We start from the raw sequence: 17929 nt of genomic DNA, 5'->3' as shown, positions 1-17929 counted from the left end.
CCCCCCCGACAGCCAGGGAGCCTGCCCCGCTCCCTGCAGTGCCCCCTATGAGACTCCTGCAGAAAGGTGCGTTCTAGCCTGTCTGCTGTCAGTGGCTTCTCTCCCCCGGTGCTTGCAGCTGGGCCAAGGCCATGGGGCCAAGCGCAGGGTCTAGCCCCAGACGGGCCTGAAGGAAGCGCCCTTGCCCCAGTCTGCAGCTGGTTCAGTGCTAGAGAGCCACCCCCTCCCACCAGCTCCAGGGGTCTCTTCATGGCCAGCCCCTCCCTCTGGCTGGGGGTAGGGCCCCCCAGGTGAGGCGGGTCCATGCCCGGTGGAAGCTGCACGCTCCCCCCTCCTCCCCGAGCTCTCAGCTCAGTCTGCAGCACCACCCGTGGTGCCCATCCAGGTCTGGTCAGGGGCCCTGCTGTGGCACCCACCCTAGGCTGGTGCGAGCTGGGCGTCCCTCTCACTCCCAGGTGATGCTGAGCATAGAGGCGTTCCCATGGCACAGCTGTGCCAGGGCCCGTGGGCAGCAGGCTAGTGTAGGGCAGAGCAGGGCCTGGGGCCCCATCTCACCCACCAGCACCCAGAAGCGCTTGTGCTGGGAGAGGACGAGGTGCTGGTGGGCGCAGGAGATGACACGGCAGCCAGCTGGCCCCTGGGGTGGACACTGCCCGGCTGCATGGGCGGGAAGAGCAGGGTGAGCGTGCGGGCGCTGTACACTGCCTGCTGTGCAGCCATGGTGAATGCCATCACCTGGGGGGGGGGTGTGACCTGCCCCCACAGGGATATACCATCGGGGGGGGGGTAGGAGTGTGACCCGCCTCCACAGGGATATACCACGGGGGGGTGTGACCTGCCCCCACAGGAATATACCATGGGGGGGTAGGGGTGTGACCTGCCCCCACAGGGATATGCCACGGGGGGGGTAGGGGTGTGACCTGCCCCCACAGGGATATGCCATGGGGGGGGTAGGAATGTGACCCGCCTCCACAGGGATATACCACGGGGGGGTGTGACCTGCCCCCACAGGAATATACCACGGGGGGGGTAGGGGTGTGACCTGCCCCCACAGGGATATGCCACGGGGGGGTAGGGGTGTGACCTGCCCCCGCAGGGATATACCACAGGGGGGTAGGGGTGTGACCTGCCCCCGCAGGGATATACCACGGGGGGGTAGGGGTGTGACCTGCCCCCGCAGAGATATACCACGGGGGGGTAGGGGTGTGACCTGCCCCTGCAGGGATATACCACGGGGAGGTACGGGTGGGACCTGCCTCCACAGGGATATACCACGGGGAGGTAGGGGTGGGACCTGCCCCCACAGGAATATACCACGGGGGGTAGGCGTGTGACCTGCCCCCACAGGGATATGCCACGGGGGGGTAGGGGTGTGACCTGCCCCCACAGGGATATACCATGGGGGGTAGGGGTGTGACCTGCTCCCACAGGGATATACCATGGGGGGTAGGGGTGTGATCTGCCCTCACAGGGATATACCACGGAGGGGTAGGGGTGTGACCTGCCCCCACAGGGATATACCACGGTGGGGTAGGGGTGTGACCTGCCCCACAGGGATATACCACGGGGAGGTTGGGGTGTGACCTGCCCCCACAGGGATACATCACGGGGGGGTGATCTGCCCCCACAGGAATATACCACGGGGAGGAAGGGGTGTGACCTACCCCCACAGGAATATACGGGGTGTGTGTGATCTGCCTCCACAGGGATATACCATGGGGAGATAGGGGTGTGACCTGCCCCCGCAGGGATATACCACGAGGGGGTGATCTGCCCCCACAGGGATATACCATGGGGGGGTAGGGGTGTGACCTGCCCCCACAGGGATATACCCCGGGGGGGGGTGATCTGCCTCCACAGGAATATACAATGAGGGGGTTGTGATCTGCCCCCACAGGAATATAGCACGGGGAGGCAGGGGTGTGACTTGCCCCCACAGCAATATATCACGGGGGCGTGTGACCTGCCCCCACAGGAATATACTAGGGGGTGATCTGCCCCCACAGGGATATATCATGGGGGGGTAGGGGTGTGACCTGCCCCCACAGGGATATGCCACAGGGGGGGTAGGGGTGTGACCTGCCCCCGCAGGGATATACCACGGGGGGGGTAGGGGTGTGACCTGCCCCCGCAGGGGTATGCCACAGGGGGGTAGGGGTGTGACTTGCCCCCACAGGGATATATCACGGGGGCGTGTGACCTGCCCCCACAGGAATATACTAGGGGGTGATCTGCCCCCGCAGGGATATACCACGGGGGGGGGGTAGGGGTGTGACCTGCCCCCACAGGGGTATGCCACAGTGGGGTAGGAGTGTGACCTCCCCCGCAGGGATATACCACAGGGGGGGTAGGGGTGTGACCTGCCCCCGCAGGGATATGCCACAGGGGGGTAGGGGTGTGACCTGCCCCCACAGGGATATATCATGGTGGGGGGGTGATCTGCCCCCGCAGGGATAAACCATGAGGGGATGGGGTGTGACCTGCCCCCACAGGGATATATCACGGGGGGGGGGTGATCTGCCCCGCAGGGATATACCACACAAGGTGTGTCAAGGTTTTTTCCCCCACTCTGAACTTTAGAGTACAAATGTGGGGACCTGCATGAACACTTCTAAGCTTAATTACTAGCTTAGATCTGGTAACACTGCTACCAGCCAGAAATTCAGTGATTGGCGCACTCCCTGTCCCCTACAAACTTTCCCCTCCCTGGGTTGTCTTGAGAGGCTTCACCAATTCCCTGGTGAACACAGATCCAAACCCCTCGGATCTTAAAACAAGGAGGAATTAATCATCCCCCTCCTTTCCCCCCACCAATCCCTGGTGAGTCCAGACCCAATCCCCTTGGATGTTAAAACAAGGAAAAAAATCAATCAGGTTCTTAAAAAAGAAAGCTTTTAATTAAAGAAAGAAAAGGTAAAAATCATCTCTGTAAAATCAGGATGGAAAATGCTTTACAGGGTAATCAGATTCCTATAGACCAGAGGGACCCCCCGCTAGCCTTAGGTTCAAAGTTACAGCAAACAGAGGTAAAATCCTTCCAGCAAACCAGGAACATTCACAAGTTGAGAAAACAAACATAAGACTAACACGCCTTGCCTGGCTAATTACTTACAAGTTTGAAACATGAGAGACTGATTCAGAAAGATTTGGAGAGCCTGGATTGATGTCTGGTCCCGCTTAGTCCCAACAGCGAACAACAACAACACAAACAGCACAAAGACTTCCCTCCGCCAAGATTTGAAAGTATCTTGTCCCCCCCACTTGGTCCTCTGGTCAGGTGTCAGCCAGGTTTACTGAGCTTCTTAACCCTTTACAGGTCAAAGAGACATTAACCCTTACCTGTCTGTTTATGACAGGGGGTAGGGGTATGACTTGCCCCTGCTGGGATCCGACCTGCACTGGCTGATATATACCACATTGGGGGGAGTGACCTGCCCCCACTGGGATATACCACCGGGGGGGAGGAGGCGTGCGACTAGCCCCGCTGGGATATACCACACAGGGGTGTGCCCTGCACTGGCTGAGATATACCACATGGGGGGTGTATGTGACAAACTGCCCCTGCTGGGAGATAGCACACTGGGGGATATGATGGAATGGGAATTTTTTGTAATATTTTGTATGAATATGTGTGTGCCTCGGTTTCCCCATGCGGTGCATGGTTGACGAGGTGGTGGGAAAAGGTTGTTACCAACGATTCAGATGTGACTGACACCTAGCCCTGTGCCCATGGAGAATCCAAGAAGACAACGGCACTCTGATTGCCCAGACATTTGGGACCTGGCAACAAATGACCCAGGATGATCCCCATTCCTTAGGAGGCCGTCCGGGTGTGAGCAGCTGGAGGCCAAAGGGCTGAGGAGGGGGCAGGTGGGGTGGTTCTGCAGGGGTGGCTGGAGGCAGGAAAGACGCTCCTGGATGGGGACTAAAGAGGGGTCGGGGGGCTCTGGGCTGACCCTGCAGGCCCAGGCTGTAACTTTCTGCTCTCTGGTAACCAAGGACTGGCTACGCCGTTCCAGCCACCTGCTACCCCCGCACCCCTCGCTGTCACCGCCGGCTGGAAGTCCCGGCCCATTAGGGAGGTGAGGATGCAGTGCTCCTTTTGGGGTACACATCTCCCCACAAGGGGACTGGGGGCTGTAGGGACTGCACACACAACCAAGCTGTCCAGGGCCCCTGGGGGAAGTGGGACACTTGCCTGGCTGGAGGGACTGATTCACTGGGGCACAGGGTCTGGCCTGGGGCAGACCCAGGAACTGCCTCTGGAGGGAACAGCCAGTTTCCGCGGGGCCATTCCCATTCCATCCCCACATGACCCACAGACCTCCCCCCATGAGCTGCCCCACACCCCACAGCCTGGCCCATCCCTCCGCCTTTGAACCAGAGACAACACCGCATCCAGGGCACCAGCTGTTGTTTATTGTAAGTGCTCCAGAGAGCAGATCCCAGCTGCATGGGAGGGGGTGATGGTTGGGGGATCAAGATGGGACAGGGCTCTGGGGTGGGCAGCCCCGAATCCTAGGCCCCTCAGTGGGGTTGTCCGGCCAATGTTAGGGTTAGATGGGGCAGCAGGGACTGGGTTAAATATGGCAGGTGGGAGGATGGGCTGAGGGTAAGGGGGCTGCAGGCCCAGCTCTGACAAGCCCCGTCACACCTTCTGCCAGGTGGTCCAGGGGCTCCAGGTGGAGTTGACCAAGGGGTCCTGGCAGCGGATCTGCACCCACCGCACATCCCCCTCGACGCTCGTCTCCGTCACCCCATCCAGCTGGAGAGAGCCCTGAAATACAGAGAAATAGTGAGAGGGGGGCTTGCCGTTACCTCAGCAGGGCAGAGGGGAGAGGTGACATAGGCGGGGGAGGAGAGAGGAGGTCTGTGATTCTCAGCATTTGGGCCTGAAGCCAGGATGCCCTTGGAAAAGGTGGCTGCTGCTCTGGGCTGGGGTTTGGATAGGGAGCAATGAGTGACGCTGGCAGTGGGGAGGGGAGCACATCTGAAAGTGACAGACGTCAGCTTCCTGATTCAAACAGCACTGTAGCAACATGGGGATCCTGAGCTTCATTTCAAGTGACCATGACTTGATCACATTTGTGATGCATACGCCAAATCAAGTCCAAACAGTAACATCCATACTCGGCTCTTCAAAAGGGCCAAGCTGAAAATGTTAGTAGATGCCCAAAAAGCCAAGACGAAGGCTACACTGGTTAGAAAGAGGGGAAATAAAAATAGCTATTAAAATAAAATAAATAATACATGGAAGAAAGGGTAAGCTGATAGTAATGAATATAAATCAGAAGCTAGGAACTGTAGAAAATTGATAAGGGAAGCAAAGGGACACACGGAAGACATTTTTAAAAGTATATAAGGAACAAAAGGAATACTAACAATGATTTTTGTCCTTTACTAGACAGAAATGGTAGAATTATCAATAATAGTGTACAAAAGGCAGAAGTATTAATAAATATTTGTTTGTTACTTGGGAAGAAGCCAGATGGCATATTCATCTATATGATAACATTCTTTCCATTCCAACAATCACTAAGGAGGACATTAAACAGCAGCTGCTAACGTTAGATATTTTTAAATCAGCAACTCCAGAGAACTTGAATCCAAAAGTTTGAAAAGAGCTAGCAAAGACACATGCTAGACCATTCATGCTGATTTTTCAATAACTCTTGGAACACTAGGGAAGTTCCAAGAAAGCTAATGTTGTGTCAATATTTAAAAAGGGTAAACAGAATGACCCACACCCCGAGCAACATAAGTTTTATTGACATAAGTGGTAGTGTAGACATGTCCTGGGTCCGACCAATGTTGATCTAGCCCAGTATCCTGTCTTCCGACAATAGCCAGTGTCAGATGCTTCAGAGGGAAAGAAGATCCATCCTCTGACATCCAGTCCCAGCTTCTGGCAGTCAAAGGTTTAGGGACACCCAGAGCATGGGGCTCTGTCACTGACCATCTTGGCTAACGGCCACTGATGGACCCATCCTGCATGAACTTATCTAGTCCTTTTTTAACCCAGTTATACTTTTGGCCTTCACAACATCTCCTGGCAGCAAGTTCCACAGATTAACAGTGTGCTTATATTTGTTTTAAAGCTGCTGCTTATTAATTACATTGGGTGACCCCTGGTTCTTGTGTTATGTGAAGAGGTAAATAACATTTCCTTATTCACCGTCTCCACACCATTCACAATTTTCTAAATCTCCATCATTCCCCCCCCCAAGTCATCCCTTTTCCAAGCTGAACAGCCCCAGTCTTTTTAAGCTCTCCTCATATGGAAGCTATTCCAGACCCCTCAGCATTTTTGCTGCTCTTCTTTGTACTTCTTCCAATTCCAAAATACCTTTTTTGAGAGGAGCAACCAGAACTGCACACTGTATTCAAGGTGTGGGAGTGCCATGGATTTATGTTATTACATTATATTATATTATGATATTTTGCATGCATAGTCAGGATTATGCTTTCCAATGTGCATTACTTTGCATTTCTCAACAATGAATTTCACTGGCCACTTTGTTCCCAGTCATCCAGTTTTATGAAATCCCTTGATAACAATTTGCAGTCAGCTTCGGATTTAACTATCTTGAGTAGTTTTGTATCCTCAGCAAATTTTGCCACCTTACTGTTTACCCCTTTTTCCAGGTCATTTATGAATGTTGAATAGGACTGGGCCCAGAACAGACCCCTGGGGACACCACTATTTACCTCTCTCCATTCTGAAAACTGACCATTGATTCCTACCCGTTGTTTCCTGTCTTTTAACCAGTCCCAGATCCATGAGAGACCTTCCCTCTTATTATCAGGCAAGTGTGTTTCTAGTGGGTCCCACAGGGATTAGCTCTTGGCCCTACCCTATTTAACACTTTTATCAGTGACCTAGAAGAAAACACAAAATCGCTGCTGATAAAGGTTGCAGATGGCAGGAAGAGGGGGGAGTGGGAAATAACAAAGAGGACAGGGCACTGACAGAGCGATCTGGACTGCTTGGGAAGCTGGGCACAAGCCAAACAATGTGCATGTCTATATAACCGAATGTGAAGTCCTGTCTGGGAACACAGAGTGTCAGCCATTCTCACAGGTGTGGAAACAGGGACTCTGACAGGTACGAGGGGGTCACGGTGGATAATCAGCTGAACAGGAGCTCCCAGTGCAATGCTGTGGCCAAAAGAGCTAATGCCACGCTGGGCTGCATGAACAGGGGAACACTGAGCAGCAGGGAGGTGACTTTCCCTTGGATTTGGCACTGGGGTGGTTGCGACAGGGATCTGGTGCCCACAATTCAAGAAGGATGTGGATAAATTGGAGAGGGGTCAGAGAAGAGCCTGGAGAATGATCAGAGGGCTAGAAAACCTGCCTGATAGTGACAGACTCCAGGAGCTCAGTCTATTTCACTGAACAAAGAGAAGGTTCGGTGGTGACTTGACCCTGGGAGCAAGTATTTAATAAGGGGCTCAGCTCTTCAATCCAGCCCAGAAAGGTCTAACCCGGTCCAACGGTTGGAAGTTGAAGCTAGATAAATTCAGAGTGTTGAAAGTTTGTGCCTGATTTTCAGGACATTAGCCATGGGAACCTCTTCCCAAGGGCTGTGCTGGAGTCTCCATCGCTGATGATTTTTAAATGGAAACTGAATGTTTTTCTAACCGATCTGCTCTTGCTCAGACAGGAATGAACTCTGGGAAGTCCTTTGGCCTGTGTGACACAGGAGGTCAGACTGATGATGACAGTGCTTTCTTCTAGCCTTAGAATCTGTGTATTGCATGGGCGACAGGCGGAGAGAGGGTGATACAAGCAGGGGGAGTTACGGTGGGGGGGGAAGAGAGGGGTGTGGCTTGTTACCACGGTGCTGTGTTAGTGTGGTGACAGGCAGAGAAGGGGTGACACAAGCCCAAGCAGGACAGGTGGGAAGATGGGTAGGGGTGTGGCTTGTTACCACGGTGCTGTGTTAGTGTGGTGACAGGCAGAGAAGCGGTGACACAAGCCCAGGCAGGACAGGTGACAGGTGGGAAGATGGGTAGGGGTGTGGCTTGTTACCACGGTGCTGTGTTAGTGTGGTGACAGGCAGAGAAGGGGTGACACAAGCCCAGGCAGGACAGGTGACAGGTGAGGGGACAGTTACCGTGGTGCCGTCCCACTGCTTGTACTCCAGCTGGTAGCGCAGGAGGAAGTAGGAGTGTGGGCTGGACCAGGAGGCAGGGGGGGCCCAGGAGAGGTACAGGCGCCCGCCCTTGCTCTGTGCAGCCACATCTTCTGGAGGGCCCGGCCTCACTGTGGGCACAGAGAGTTTAGTTAGTCATGCGGGAGGGTGGGATCAGACAGATGGGCAAGGGGAGCCCCTCCACTTTCTAGGTACTCCCTCCCCTTGGCCTCTGGGGCAGGACCCATCAACCCAAGGCTGCCTAACCCCAGCCCTGGGCACATGGAGCTGGAACAGACTCAGGGAAGGAAGTGCAGGGCCCAGGCCCATTGGATGACTCCTGAACCACAGGAGAGGGGCGCTATGGGGCAGGATGGGGGGGCACAATCTCTGTACCTACAGGAAGGATCTGTGGGGCATGGCTGGGGACAGAGACAGTCCATGCACCAATGAATGCTGGGGGGGGGGGGAGATGAAAATCCACGAACCCATGGGAGACCTTCTAGTTCTAGGTGGGGAGTGACTGTCCTGTCCCTATGGCCATGGCAGGGCGTGACTGTCCTGGTAGCCATAGATGGGCTATGGGGTGGGGGGAGATGGCTCCAGTAACCATGGGGGGGCCTATATGGCGAGGACAGAAGGGTCCCCGAAGCCATGCAGGGAAGGATGTGGGTCCTGGTATCCACGTGGGGAGAGGGAGGATCTGGGGCAGTAGGGGGCCTAGTACCCACGCAGGGGGGCCCTGGGGCAGTGAGGGGCCTGGTACCCACGCAGGGGGGCCCTGGGGCAGTGAGGGGCCTGGTACCCACGCAGGGGGGCCCTGGGGCCGTGAGGGGCCTGGTACCCACGCAGGGGGGCCCTGGGGCCGTGAGGGGCCTGGTACCCACGCAGGGGGGCCCTGGGGCAGTGAGGGGCCTGGTACCCACGCAGGGGGGCCCTGGGGCCGTGAGGGGCCTGGTACCCACGCAGGGGGGCCCTGGGGCAGTGAGGGGCCTGGTACCCACGCAGGGGGGCTCTGGGGCCGTGAGGGGCCTGGTACCCACGCAGGGGGGCTCTGGGGCCGTGAGGGGCCTGGTACCCACGCAGGGGGGCTCTGGGGCAGTGAGGGGCCTGGTACCCACGCAGGGGGGCTCTGGGGCAGTGAGGGGCCTGGTACCCACGCAGGGGGGCTCTGGGGCAATAGGGGGCCTAGTACCCACGCAGGGGGGCTCTGGGGCAGTGAGGCGCCTGGTACCCACGCAGGGGGGCTCTGGGGCAGTGAGGGGCCTGGTACCCACGCAGGGGGGCTCTGGGGCAGTGAGGGGCCTGGTACCCACGCAGGGGGGCCCTGGGGCAGTGAGGGGCCTGGTACCCACGCAGGGGGGCCCTGGGGCAGTGAGGGGCCTGGTACCCACGCAGGGGGGCCCTGGGGCAGTGAGGGGCCTGGTACCCACGCAGGGGGGCTCTGGGGCAGTGAGGCGCCTGGTACCCACGCAGGGGGGCTCTGGGGCAGTGAGGGGCCTGGTACCCACGCAGGGGGGCTCTGGGGCAGTGAGGGGCCTGGTACCCACGCAGGGGGGCTCTGGGGCAGTGAGGGGCCTGGTACCCACATGGGGAGAGCTCTCAGGTGGGGAGCCCGATAACCAGGTGTGGGGCCTCTCGGGTGCGGGGCCTGGTCCCCACGGGGGGGCTCTCGGGCGGGGGCCCGGTCCCCACGCGGGGGGGCTCTCGGGTGCGGGGCCCGGTCCCCACACGGGGGGGCTCTCGGGTGCGGGGCCCAGTCCCCGCGGGGGGGCTCTCGGGTGGGGGCCCGGTCCCCACACGGGGGGGCTCTCGGGCGGGGGCCCGGTCCCCACGCGGGGGGGCTCTCGGGCGGGGGCCCGGTCCCCATGCGGGGGGGCTCTCGGGCGGGGGCCCGGTCCCCACACGGGGGGACTCTTGAGCGGGGGCCCGGTCTCCACGCGGGGGGGCTCTCGGGTGCGGGGCCCGGTCCCCACACGGGGGGGCTCTCGGGTGCGGGGCCCGGTCCCCGCGGGGGGGCTCTCGGGCGGGGGCCCGGTCCCCGCGGGGGGGCTCTCGGGGGCGGGGGCCTGGTACCCACATGGGGGGGCTCTCGGGTGCGGGGCCCGGTCCCCGCGGGGGGGCTCTCGGGCGGGGGCCCGGTCCCCACGCGGGGGGGCTCTTGGGCGGGGGCCTGGTCCCCACATGGGGGGGCTCTCGGGTGCGGGGCCCGGTCCCCACACGGGGGGGCTCTCGGGCGGGGTCCCGGTCCCCACGCGGGGGGGCTCTTGGGCGGGGGCCCGGTACCCACGCGGGGGGGCTCTCGGGCGGGGGCCCGGTCCCCGTGGGGGGGCTCTCGGGCGGGGGCCCGGTCCCCACATGGGGGGGGCTCTCGGGCGGGGGCCCGGTCCCCACACGGGGGGGCTCTCGGGCGGGGGCCCGGTCCCCGCGGGGGGACTCTTGAGCGGGGGCCCGATCCCCACACGGGGGGGCTCTCGGGCGGGGGCCCGGTCCCCGCGGGGGGGCTCTCGGGGGCGGGGGCCCGGTCCCCGTGGGGGGGCTCTCGGGCGGGGGCCCGGTCCCCACGCGGGGGGGCTCTTGGGCGGGGGCCTGGTCCCCACATGGGGGGGCTCTCGGGTGCGGGGCCCGGTCCCCACGCGGGGGGGCTCTCGGGCGGGGGCCCGGTCCCCACGCGGGGGGACTCTTGAGCGGGGGCCTGGTCCCCGCGGGGGGGCTCTCGGGCGGGGGCCGGTCCCCGCGCGAGACTCACCGATGTCCCGCAGGAAGAGGCGGCGGGTGATGTTCACGAAGCTCTCAGCCGAGATTCCCTCCAGCGCCAGCTCCAGCGGCCTCGGCTCCTCCGCGAAGGGGCAGAAGGTCCCGTCCGCCAGGGTCACCGTGAAGGACTGGGGCCGGTCCGGGCCCTGCAGGGCGGCACCTCCGCCCACGTAGACCCAGGCCCCGGGGACGCCGCCGGGGCTGCGGCAGAGCACGGGCCGGTCAGGCGGGGCATGGGGCAGGGGTCCACCCGGGGGGCATAGCGGGGGCAGCAGTGGGGGAAGGGAGGGGCAAGCCGGGGGGATGAGGGGGAGGGACACAGCGGGGGGCAGTGGGGGAAGGGAGGGACACGGCGGGGGGCAGTGGGGCGGGGACAGTGGGAGGGGAGGGACACAGCGGGGGGCAGTGGGGGAAGGGAGAGACACGGTGGGGGGGCAGAGGGGAGGGGACAGTGGGAGGGGAGGGACACAGCGGGGGGGCAGAGGGGAGGGGACAGTGGGAGGGGAGGGACACAGCGGGGGGCAGTGGGGGAAGGGAGGGACACGGCGGGGGGCAGTGGTGGGGGGAGGGGAGGGACACAGCGGGGGCGGGGGGCACTCACTTGCGGGAGAGGCGGGCGCGGAAGGTGGCGGGACGCAGCGCGGTCCAGGAGCAGCTTAGCTCACCGCGGTAGGACTCCGCCTGGCAGGTCACGGCGCGGCCTGGGGACGGGATGGGTCAGCATCGCCTGGAGCCCCCACAGGCCCCCCCACCTGGAGCCCCCCGCCCCCGAGAGCCTGAACCCCTGGGCGTTCCCGCCCCCGCCCCTGACTCCCCGGGCGGTCCCCCCCTGCGCTCCCCGCCCCCGAGAGTCTGACCCCCATGCACCCCGCTCCTGACGCCTGGGCGGTCCCCCCCCCGACTGGAGCCCCCCGCCCCTGACAGCCTGACCCCCCGGGCGGTCCCCCCGTGCTCACCGCCCCCCCTGCTGGTGGCTCCCCCGCTCTCCGCCCTGGTAGGAGACCTCTCTGGGCGCTGGCCCCGCCTGCCCTGTGGGTGCAGAGCCCCAGGGGAGCTGGAGTTCCTGGCTCTACGGCCCCCCGCCCCCGGCAGGCACCTGGGGAGCCCTGCAGCAGGGGGTACTCTGGGTCGCTGACCACCACGTAGGTGGAGTCCAGCAGGCGAGGGCCGTGCCAGCAGCTGTAGTTGCCGGCGGCCGGCTGGTCCAGGCCCTGGAGCGTGAGGGTGTGGCCCGCGACGTAGTACTCAGCCATGATCTCGGGATCCCCGTTCTGCTTCCAGGACACGTGCTCCTGGGGGGTGTCGCACGTCACCACCACCTGGCCATTCACTTCCCCGACCAGAACTGGGGAGAAGGGACCCGCAGCGTTAGTGCCAATGCGTGGGGTAGGGGCAGGCCAGACACAAGGCCTGCAACAACCCCCCACCCCCTCCCTGGGCAGGGTGTACCTGTGCCCACCCCCCCAGGGGGCCAGATGTACCTCTACTCCCCAGGGCCCTGTGCCCCTCCTTGTCTCCCGAAGGGGCCAGGCATGCCCTGTGTCCCCCTCCCCTACTCCCAGGGCCTTGTGCCTCCCCCCGCCCCGCTGCAGGGGCCAGGTGTGCTAATGCCCACACACAGTCTCCTTCCCCTCCCCCTCCCCAGGGTGTGACTCACACTTGCTGGGGAACCCCGTCAGGGCTGCAGCAGGGCCCACACACAGCACCTGCACTAGAGCTACGAGCATCAGCATCTACGGGACAAGAGGGGCAGAGTTAGTGCATCGCACGGGCTGTTGTACAGACAAACCCACACAGGATCCTTTTAGGGGTCAAGACAAAGATCTCACACACACACACACACCAAATGTTCTGCAGCTGCTGGAGAGTTACCAGTCCTGATTGTAGATTGAGTTCATGGCTTGAGTTCACAGCTCGGGATCGTAGCTCGTGGCAGCTAACTGGCCAGGAAAGCTGGGCACGAGGAGGAGCCGGGTCTCTGTCCGGGTCTGTCCGGGTCTCAGCGCGCACTGATGCCCCTTGATGTTGATAGCAGAACGTTACCCAAAGTCTCTCATCTCACCCTTCCTTTTTATAGGCTTTTACTTTGGATTCAAAGTCTATAGGTCTTGCTGTGTCATGTCGCCTCTGGGTTTGGTGCTGAATCACCCGTCAGTTGCAGGCGTGACTTTCAGCCTCGGACCTGGCTTTGATTTTCCTTTTGTTGTTTCTTTTGTCCTTTTCTATTTAGGGTGGATGCTTCTTACTTTGCTTAGTGCTGTTGTCTAGGTCTTCAGCCATTGGTATTTGATCTTTATCTCATCAGGATGGGCTGGCGCTGGAGGTTGATTCTATCATCCATCCATACCTCATTCACACATTTAAACTAGACTAATAATGTTACAGCATGGCTTGCAAAAATGGGGGCTGCAGCACAAGCCTTCCACAAAATGGAGTCAGCATTTTAAAATGGATTTTGATTACAATAGTGCACAGAAGTTACAATGTAGGCAAAATGGCAATTGTAATGAAATGGTGAACAGAAGTTACAATGATACAGTGAATAACTAAAAACAATTTCATTCACATCAGTTCTACAGGGCACCCGCATGGATCTCCACATCCCAACCACCCAGCCACAGAGTACCAGCACCCTGAGCCTAGCCACAAGGTTTGAGCACTCAGCCCCTGCCTGTGGGGCTCCCAGCCAATAGGCAGGGGGCCCTGGGAAGTCCTGGGGGACCCCCTCCACAGGAGCCACGGAATATGCAGCCAGGGCCATGAGGAGCCAGGGCCCTTAGTCTGTATAGCCAGGACTGTCTCTGTCTGTCTGTGCGACACCCAATGCAACGGGGCCCTGATCCCGGGGCAGGAGGAGGGGGCTGTGCCGTAGCTGGTGTGGTGGGGCCCTGATATTGGGGGCAGGATGGGGCTCTGATCTCAGGGTGCAGGGCTGTGCTGTGCCTGGCATGATGGAGTCCCCGTTCTCTGCGGTGGGAGTTGGGGTCTGTGCAGACAGGCGCTGAGGCCGGCAGAGAGGGGTCCACAAGGAAGTGGGTACTGGAGAAGGCAGTGGGCTGTACTGTTGAAGAGGACGAAGTGCTGGGCCTGGGCAGGTAGGAGGAGGCAGGGCCGGCTTTAGGGCGGTTCCCCTGATTCCCGGGAATTGGGCCCCGCACCCTCCGCCAAAGTGCTGCCGGAAACAGTGGCAACCGATTGAGCTGCTGCCGAATTGCTGCTGTCTTTGGAGGCATTTCGGTGGCCGCTCTTTCGAATCAGGTCCCGCACGTCCTAAAGCCGGCCCTGGGAGGAGGTGTATGGGGCGGGGGGCAGCACTGGGGGAGGGGTAGAGAGCCCCATGGATCAGGGAGCATGAAAGGGTTGGGCCAGACTCTCCCCTCAGAGCCTGCAGTGGGCCATGGCAGCTGTTTCCTTGGCAGCCCCCTCCCCAGCCCCAAACTCTATGGACCCCACACCAGAGAAGGCAGCGCACTCCCTAGGGCCTCCCTGGGCTGTCACTCCCAGCCCTTTCCCTGGAGAGGAGTCCACAGCTGGCTCCCTGGGTCAGCCAGCTGTGCCCTGTCCTGCCCTCAGGAGTGCTGGGCCCCTGGCCAGGCTGCCTGTCCCCACCCCCCCATCACGTCCAGCCTTACCTCGAATGGTCAGTGCTCTCTGCTGCTCGCAGGGCTGGGGATGCTGGTGCTGTGGCTGGGGTGTGCTGCGTGCGGCCCGTATATATTCGCCCCCGGCCCTGCAGGGGAGCCCCTGACGGCACAGAAAGGAGAAGCCAGAGAAACCACAGAGAGGCAGATGCAATTCTAGGAAGAGAGAAAGCTGGAGAAGCCACACTGGGTTGGGGCCAAAACCAGTGAGAGCTACAGGGGCCCCCATCCCCTGAGGCGAGGGGCCCAGCCCCGCAGCGAGAGCTACAGGGTCCTCCCATTGCTCCTGCAGAGCGAGGGGCCTGGCCCCACAGCAAGTCTTGGTTTTCACCCCCCATCAGTCAGGCTCACCTGGAGCACTGGCACGGCTTGATTTGTGTCCATGCAGCTGGCTGCCCAGACCCCCAATGAGATCCGGGCCCCACCATGCTGGGCACTTTGCAAGCATCTAGCGGGGACAGTTCCTGCCCCAGGAGCTCCCAGGCCGTGTGGGAGATGAGGGAGCAGGGGTACACCAGCCAGATGGCGGAGCACAAGGGGCAGGGAGACGGGGATGATCTCGGGGTGGCTGGGGGGTTATTGTAGGCCTGGCAGCAGAGGGAGCTGGAGGGAGCTAATGAGGTGGCCTTGCGGAGTTTAAGGGGCAGCGGGGCAGAAAGTGCAAAGGTGGAAAGTGCGGCAAGTGCCTGGTGTCTGCTGTCCCACTGGCAGGGCGCGGACAGAGTTGGCCCAGTGTGTCTGGGAGATGAGACAGGCCGTGGCCGTGGAGATGAGGGGTTTGTGTCTGATGGGAGTCTGACACCAAGGCCATTGGTACCAGCTGGCAAAGGGCTCACTGCTCTGTGAGAGCACCTGCTCCTGGTGCACGGCTTGCAGGGCACGTTGGGAAAGCCAGGCTCAGGCTGCTCCCCACGCTCCCTGGGGAAGGCTGCACATGGCTGGAGAAGAGGGAAACCCGTGTTAGGCCATGTCTACATCTAAAATTTTGCAGCGCTGGTTGTTACAGCTGTATTAGTACAGCTGTATAGGGCCAGCGCTGCAGAGTGGCCACACTTACAGCAACCAGCGCTGCAAGTGGTGTTAGATGTGGCCACACTGCAGCGCTGTTGGGCGGCTTCAAGGGGGGTTCCGGGACGAGAGAGCAAACCGGGAAAGGAAACCAGCTTCGCCGCGGTTTGCTCTCTCGGTCCCGGAGCCAGCCAGCAAACCGCAGGGAAGGAGACCTGCTTGCTCGGGGTTCCGGGACCGAGAGAGCAAACCGGGAACGCCGCGGTTTGCTCTCTCGGTCCCGGAGCCAGCCAGCAAACCGCAGGGAAGGAGACCTGCTTGCTCGGGGTTCCGGGACCGAGAGAGCAAACCGGGAACGCCGCGGTTTGCTCTCTCGGTCCCGGAGCCACCCAGCAAACCGCAGGGAAGGAGACCTGCTTGCTCGGGGTTCCGGGACCGAGAGAGCAAACCGCGGCGAAGCTGGTTTCCTTTCCCGGTTTGCTCTCTCGGTCCCGGAACCCCGAGCAAGCAGGTCTCCTTCCCTGCGGTTTGCTGGCTGGCTCCGGGACCGAGAGAGCAAACCGCGGCGTTCCCGGTTTGCTCTCTCGGTCCCGGAACCCCGAGCAAGCAGGTCTCCTTCCCTGCGGTTTGCTGGGTGGCTCCGGGACCGAGAGAGCAAACCGGGAAAGGAAACCAGCTTGATTACCAGAGGCTTCCTCCTTCCACGGAGGTCAAGAAAAGCGCTGGTAACTGTCTACATTGGATTACCAGCGCTGGATCACCAGCGCTGGATCCTCTACACCCGAGACAAAACGGGAGTACGGCCAGCGCTGCAAACAGGGAGTTGCAGCGCTGGTGGTGCCCTGCAGATGTGTACACCTCCTAAGTTGCAGCGCTGTAACTCCCTCACCAGCGCTGCAACTTTCTGATGTAGACAAGCCCTTAGTATCTGAACTCGGGCAGGTTAACAAACAGGTTTTGAGGCAGACCAGGGAAGTCGATTCACCTGCCTTGCTGTCTGCTAGTCCATGGAGCATTGTCAGCCAATGCAGCAAAGCCACAGAGCAGAGAGGGCTGGGTGGCACCAGCAGCTTTCCGCACAGGGCTCTCCTGTCTCGGGGGTGGGGGTGGAGATATACACAGAAATGTGGGGCTGGGAGGTCATCCAGTTCCCGCCCTGTCCTGGGACAGCACCCAGGGACCCTAGACCAGCCCTGATGGGTTTGTCCAACCTGCTCTTAAACCCTCCAATGACAGGATCCCAGCACCTCCCTTGGCCGTCTGGTCCAGAGCTTAGCTAGCCTGGGAGTTCGAAAGCTTTCGCTAAGGTTATCTCAGTCGCCTCTGCCTGCAGCGGACTCTGTCTGTCCCTCGTCTGACCTGCTGTGTCAGAGTCAGGTGAGAGCCCCGACTCCTACCAGCAGCAGCTCTTAGTCCCGCCTCACACCTCCCCCAGCCATCAGGGTGGGGAGATCCAAATCCCTTGGGTGTTGGTTCCCAGGTGTCAATGTCTGAGCCACTGTTCATGGTTGTCTTTTCAAGGCCATGGAGACCAACACCCAGACAGCTAGGTGACACCCACACCCATGTGTCTTACACTGCCCTGAGAGCACACAGACCTTTCCCACCCCTGAGTAACAATGCACCTTAGGGGAAACTGAGGCACAAACAGCCCTCCCCCCTCCAATATTACAGAATATTCCCACTTTGTCACATCTCTTCCCCATTCCAGACTGAACTGAGCAGAGTCACTTTAACCAGTGACCTGGGGAAGTTCAAACCCACAAACATTTTCCACAGGTCCCACAGCATCTTTTGCATCCCCTTGGTAGCTTCCTGCCCGGCACTTCCAAGAGTTAGAATCCCAGAACCACAGGGTTAGAAGGGTCCAGCAGGCAGCAGCTGCTGTGTCCTTAAACAGGGCTCACAGCCCCGTTGCTATTCAATTAAATGTCCTGTGCCCACCCCGCAGCCGGGTCCCATCCGCCCTTAGTCCGGACTGGTTGCTCGCACTCACAGGGGGCACATGAGGAGCCATCATGAGGCCTGTGCCCGTTTGCCCCCTCCCCCAAAGCCTGTGAGTTTGGAACTGGGCTGGGGTCCTGCCACTGCCTGCTCCCCCCTTGTCTGCCAGGGAGCAAGGGCAGCACCCCAGCCCTGTGTTGGCCATCTTGGCTGCAGCCTGGGCTGCCCTGACCCCCAGGCTGGAGCAGGGGGTGACCTCTTGGGCATTTGGTCTTAACCCAGCCCCGTCTCTGGGGCTCTGGTGTCCTGGGTGATATCAGTCAGCTCTGTGTTCTTGGGGAACCAGGGCTCAGTATCCAGCCTGTCGGACTCACGAAAGACCCCTCTCCACCTGCCGCTTGACTCTAAATGGGCCAGAGAAAAGACTTGCAGGGTGCAGTGA

Source organism: Gopherus evgoodei, unplaced genomic scaffold (genome assembly GCF_007399415.2).
Source record: "Gopherus evgoodei ecotype Sinaloan lineage unplaced genomic scaffold, rGopEvg1_v1.p scaffold_52_arrow_ctg1, whole genome shotgun sequence".
Taxonomy (NCBI): Eukaryota; Metazoa; Chordata; order Testudines; family Testudinidae; genus Gopherus; species Gopherus evgoodei.
This window is presented reverse-complemented; position numbering follows the sequence as displayed.